Source organism: Ambystoma mexicanum, chromosome 1p, assembly GCF_040938575.1.
Source record: "Ambystoma mexicanum isolate Mex_15411 chromosome 1p, UKY_AmexF1_1, whole genome shotgun sequence".
NCBI lineage: Eukaryota > Metazoa > Chordata > Amphibia > Caudata > Ambystomatidae > Ambystoma > Ambystoma mexicanum.
In genome coordinates this window covers 1,261,295,338-1,261,300,965 of record NC_090921.1, presented here as the reverse complement: position 1 = coordinate 1,261,300,965, position 5,628 = coordinate 1,261,295,338, and the positions used below count along the sequence as shown (strand labels likewise).

At 43.5% G+C, this 5,628-nt stretch overlaps 1 long non-coding RNA gene across 1 annotated transcript; it reads right to left on the bottom strand.

The window, feature by feature from the left end:
* Positions 1-3,583: 3,583 nt before the first annotated feature.
* Positions 3,584-5,319, bottom strand: LOC138573794 (uncharacterized). The gene is made up of 4 exons (XR_011303928.1): positions 5,070-5,319; positions 4,471-4,589; positions 4,261-4,366; positions 3,584-4,157 (listed from the first exon to the last, which is right to left on the bottom strand). It is a non-coding gene; the product is annotated as an uncharacterized lncRNA (long non-coding RNA).
* Positions 5,320-5,628: the final 309 nt, after the last annotated feature.

Sequence of the window (5,628 nt, the reverse complement as noted above, 5' to 3'; positions counted from 1 at the left end):
ATGTTGAACAATATTCAAGAATTACCCCACGAATACAGGGAATTTCAGACAGTATTTTCCGATTCAGAATATGCAGAATTGCCCCCACATCGTAGAGATGACTGTGCCTTGGAACTTGTTCCAGATGCACCGATTCCTTTTGGTCGCATGTATGTTTTATCTAGGCGAGAATGAGAAGTCCTTAAGGAATACCTCCAAAAGAATCTACGCAATGGGCTTATTCAGGAATCCACCTCGCCAGCTGGGGCTTCCTTATTTTTTATCCCCAAGAAGGACTCTACAGAACTCAGACCGTGTATTGATTTTCGGGGCTTGAATAAAATTACTACCCCTGATCGTTATCCTGTGCCCCTCATACCAGATATCCTTGAGGCCGTTAAAGGAGCTACCATCTTCACAAAACTAGATCTCCGTGGGGCCTACCATCTCATTCGTATACGAGCTGGCAATGAGTGGAAGACGGCTTTCCGTACTCCCTTGGGACATTATGAATATAAAGTAATGCCATTCGGTCTGTCCAACGCCCCAGCTGTTTTCAACGCTTTATGGACCACCTATTTTCAGATATCCTGCTTCACACAGTTATAGTCTACTTCGATGATATTCTGGTTTTCTCTATGTCACCATCTGAACACAGTCATCATGTAAAAGAAGTCCTAAGGATATTGCTCAACAATCATCTCTATTGCAAATTGGACAAATGCGAGTTTCACAGGAACCAGGTGGCATATCTGGGGTATATAATATCAGCGAAAGGGGTAGCCATGGACCCTAGGAAGGTATCAGCTATTACCGAATGGCCTATTCCAATGTGCATCAAGTATCTACAGAGATTCCTGGGATTTGCAAACTTCTACAGACGTTTCATCCCACATTATTCAGAAGAGATTCTCCCAATGACAGCTCTTCTTAAGAAAGATGTACGATTTCATTGGTCGGAAGAGGCACATCTAGCATTTGAGAGACTGAAGAAACATTTCCTCACAGGACCCATCCTGATTACTCCAGACCAAGCCAAAAGATTCATTGTCGAATCGGACGCATCTCATCAGGCCATTGGGGCCATTCTGCTTCAAGAGAACGATCAAGGAATAGAATATCCGGTAGCCTATCTGTCGAAGACACTTTCGCCTTCAGAAATAAATTATTCAGTGCTCGAAAAGGAATTACTGGCTATAAAAAGAGCATTTGAAGAGTGGAGACACCTGCTATTGGGGGCAAGACACCCGATTGAGGTCAGAACAGACCACAGTAATTTACGCGCATTACAGTATTCTCAGACCCGGAATAGCCGACAGGCATGTTGGGCACACTTCTTTTCGCCTTACGAGATTGTAGTTACTTTTATTCCCGGAAGAGCCAATCTTAAGGCGGATGCTTTGTCCAGAAAGGATTATAACTCCTCTATGCCTTTCCGATCAGAGCCTTTTTTTCCTCGAGCCAAATTTGTGCAGGTGGTTACCACATTTCTTCAGAATGTGGCAAATTCGACCTTTCAATTCATCCAGTTGAATCCTAAGTTTTTGTCCATTTGGAAATTTACCTTGTCCCAAGGATGTGCTTATAAAGACAAGAAGCTCTTTCTCCCTTTGGTGGAACTAAGAAGAACGGTTCTACATCTATGCCACGACTCCTACCTAGCTGGTCACAGAGGTGTGACTAATACCAAGGAATTGATCCAGCGAAATTTCTGGTGGCCGGAAATGACTCGAGACATATGCTTACAATCTAAATACCCTTGGTCTGCCCCTTCAGGTCTCCTATCGGTTATGCCTGTCCCTGAGCATCCTTGGCAAATGATTTCAACGGATTTTATTGTTGAACTTCCATTGTCGGACGGTTGCACAGTAATCATGGTCACAATCGATTACTTTACAAAATTGGCACATTTTGTTCCGCTTCCTCTGATTCCCACCGCAGCCCAGATGGCAAAGATTTTTCTTTCACAAATTTTCTCTCTTCACAGGCTTCCTGAAACAATTGTTTCTGATCGCGGTTCGCAATATACGTCTCGATACTGGCAGCAGGTATGCAAGAGTTTGAACATCTCCCGAGCGTTAAGTTCAGGGTTCCATCCACAGACGAATGGTCAGACGGAACGTCTTAATCAGACTCTGGAGGGATATTTGTGTTGTTACATTTCTGCCTCGCAAGACAACTGGTGTTCCTTGTTACCCGTGGCTGAGTTTACCTATAATAACTCTTGTCACTCCGCCTTGGGGCGCAGTCCTTTCTTTGGCTCCTACGGTTATCACCCTATGTGGTTTCCCAGTGGTCCAGTCTCCTCGTCCAAGTTTCCCGATGTGGACAATCTCATTGATACTATTCAGACGGGACATCGGACAGCTAAGACCTCTCTTCTGGAAGCCCAGGCCCGTGTCAAATGCTTTGCTGATAGGCATCGCACTCCGGCTCCGAGATTGGTGCCGGGTGATTTAGTTTGGTTGGCTTCCCGATTTCTGCCCCGACATCTGGTGCCTTCCAAATTGTCCCCTAGATACTTCGGTCCCTTTCCCTTTTTGATTGGGATTGTCTGCTTACAGATTCAAGCTCCCTCCGTCTTGGTCCAGGATTCATCCTGTGTTCCATGTGTCACAATTGAAAAAAGACGTTGTTGATCGTTTTTCCCGAGTAAAAATTGGTGCCCTCCCTCCTGTCGTCACTCCGATGGGTCCCGAATATGAAGTGGCTGGCATCTGCGATTCTCGTCTTTTTCGGGGACGTCTGCAGTTCTTGATTGACTGTAAGGGGTATTCTCTGGCCGATCGCTCATGGGAACCTGCATCAGCTGTTCATGCTCCAGATCTGGTCCGCCAGTTTTTTCGATCTCATCCGAATAAATCGGGTGGACCAGGTCGTTCGAGGGGGCATACTGTCACGCCTCTCCGAAGGCGTTGGTCCTTGTGGCTTCGATGGACCTTGGGACGGCGGGTGTCGCCATTTTTACTGGCAAGATGGCCGCTGCAACTAAAGATGCGGGTCTAGATGTTGCACGCCTCAGTATCCAGGAAGTACCGTCCCCCTACCCGAGAGAATGTTTATCTGTTCCTGTGAACGACGCACGGATGCGTTGCTACTCCTCAACAACGCTCCGTGAGTTTGCATCTAGGATCTTCCTGATAGGTCTTGCATATTACTAACCTTTCTGTATCTTAAACAATCTTTATCCTATCTCGATTTCAGATTCTTCCCACTGCTGGAAGGTCGCAGTCACAAGGAGAGGAAGAGAGGTACCGGTGAGTCTTTGGGATAACCTGCCAGTTATTAAAGTGTTCATTTCTTCCTGTGAATTATCACCGACATTACATCTGCTATATCTACCAGTCAAGTACGGTCTTTAAATGGGGGCACTGTGTGGGGGCCGGGTGCGCCTGCTTGTGCATAAAGCAAGCGGACCTCATAGGGATCTCCAGCATCTGCACCGGCATAAAAAAATCCATGCCGGTGCAGATGCTGTAGCATTAGTATGACAGAAAGCAAAGGATAATAGGTCGACTACCCCTACCTTGAGTCCCTGAGAGGCACATGGTTAAGTCCAAGATAATCTCATACAATTTTAAGATTACTGTTACCACACGTAATATTTATAGAAAAATTCATTTTATTGTTCGAGCATCTTGTGCCCAGAGTAAAAAGGCTCACTAGAACCTATATCAGTAAAAACAAACTGTGCTATTCACTTACATTCTAACTGGTGTTTACACACCAGACCTTTCATGATTCCAAAGTACACAGAGAAAGAAAACGGGAAAACCAGTATATATTACTGTAAACATGAACACATATAATCAAGACGAAGGATCAGACATGTTTAATCCTCCCAACTGTAATGTGACCTCATGGGTTTAGCCAGAGCGGGTAGTCATTCATATAGTTCTGTATTTCATTTCCTAACCACTCTGTTCTAATTTTATCACGTTGATGTAGGGTAACCGGGGGTTGCTTTGTACACACCAAATACCCTATCATAGATTAATGGGATGAGAGATAGGAAACAAAAATGTAGAGGGTTCCTTTTAACAAGTCGACATATATTTCCGCCTTTCTGACTCATACGGTACTCTCTCTCGGTGCCGTTGGTTCTGATGATGGTAGTGGCCGTCTTCAGGACATAAAAAAGTAATGTTTTCGGTAATTAGTACTTTCCAATTGGTTATCTAAAAATCAAAATTTATAAAAAATGTATTTTACTAGGAGCTGTTTATGAACAGAAACATAATAAAAGAACTAAAAAACGGTGGTAACAGACAGTAATCAAACCTGAGTGATTCTCTATTTCTTCGAGACCTCTTAGGTGACTTTATCTGTATTTTCATCTGGCTCCTTGACGGATGCCGAGCATACAGTGTGTATTCATGCATCGTATCTGTAAGTATACATGGAGCAATCAATAGGGCGCTCATATTTACTTGGCGGTATTTCATAGTTAGAATGCTAAAAGGTGTTTGTCACAAATTAGGGAACAAGTACCTTAGATATTTTGGTATTGTGACGAAATTGCGGGGGAAGGCACTCCACACAATATTATTCAAGATGCTGCTGTATTCAGAGTGATAACAATTTCATCTGTTGGTTTGAAGAAACATCAGCTGAAAAAAATGACACGCGAAGCTGTCATTACTCAATGCGTGTAAAATACAATTAAGTTAAGGAGTTATTATATTCAGATTTGCCGATAATATAGAAGGGCAGTTTTTTTTTTTTTTTTGTGTGGTTTAATCCCATCAGTGAATTGAAGGTGACTGAGCCTTTGCTATTAGTTTTAGCATGGCACTCAGGTATTCATTTTTGTTGTGCAAAGATTTAATCCCACAATTATAGCACGCACAAATACAGAAAGATGCACTACTCCTAATGATTGGAAAATATACTTGAGTGCATCTACAGCATGCATTTAGCAGAGGCTTTTACACTATTGCGTGATTGCGAGACACACAAACCTTACAAATTAAAATACCGTACTGGTTATCAAAGGGGACACCCACCCCCCCATGTTGCCACGGGGTGTCATGCAGGAGAGAGGGTGATTGGAGTGCCACTTTACACCATCGTATTACGCGGTGACTCACCTGCAAGGAAAACTCTTTCGCTCTTGGCTTTCACATTCAAAACTGGCGTTTCAACCATCTCGGAAGGCAAATGTTCATTCATTTCCTTCTAAGTGTCGTATTTGAAGAGGCGTCACGATCACGTGATTGGATGTCAGGTGGTCGTGAGAAAAACAATGCGTTCACACACGGATGCATTATGACGCCGCATTACGGCCTTATTTAGAAAAAATATACGTTTGCAAGGAACAGCTTGTTGTCCCATGAAAACGGATATCTGAGCCCTTCACTCGTAGGGGAGGGTTTACATCCCATGGGCGAACTCAGCATGTATGGAGCGCAAAAAAAGACTGCAATTTGGCTGGGATTTGTAGTTTCCTAAAATAGACAAAAACTACATATCTGCATGTGGAAAAGGCGATCAAAAGAAGGGCATGCTTTACGAGTTTCCATTTTGCCTAGATGCTCTAAACACGTTTAGGGGGTGCTGGGAGCCTACAGTAAGACTGTAACATGTGTTTTTTATATATAGGTGTTGCAGAGTAAAGCTTTTGGAACAAGTCTTTAACTAGTGTGTAAT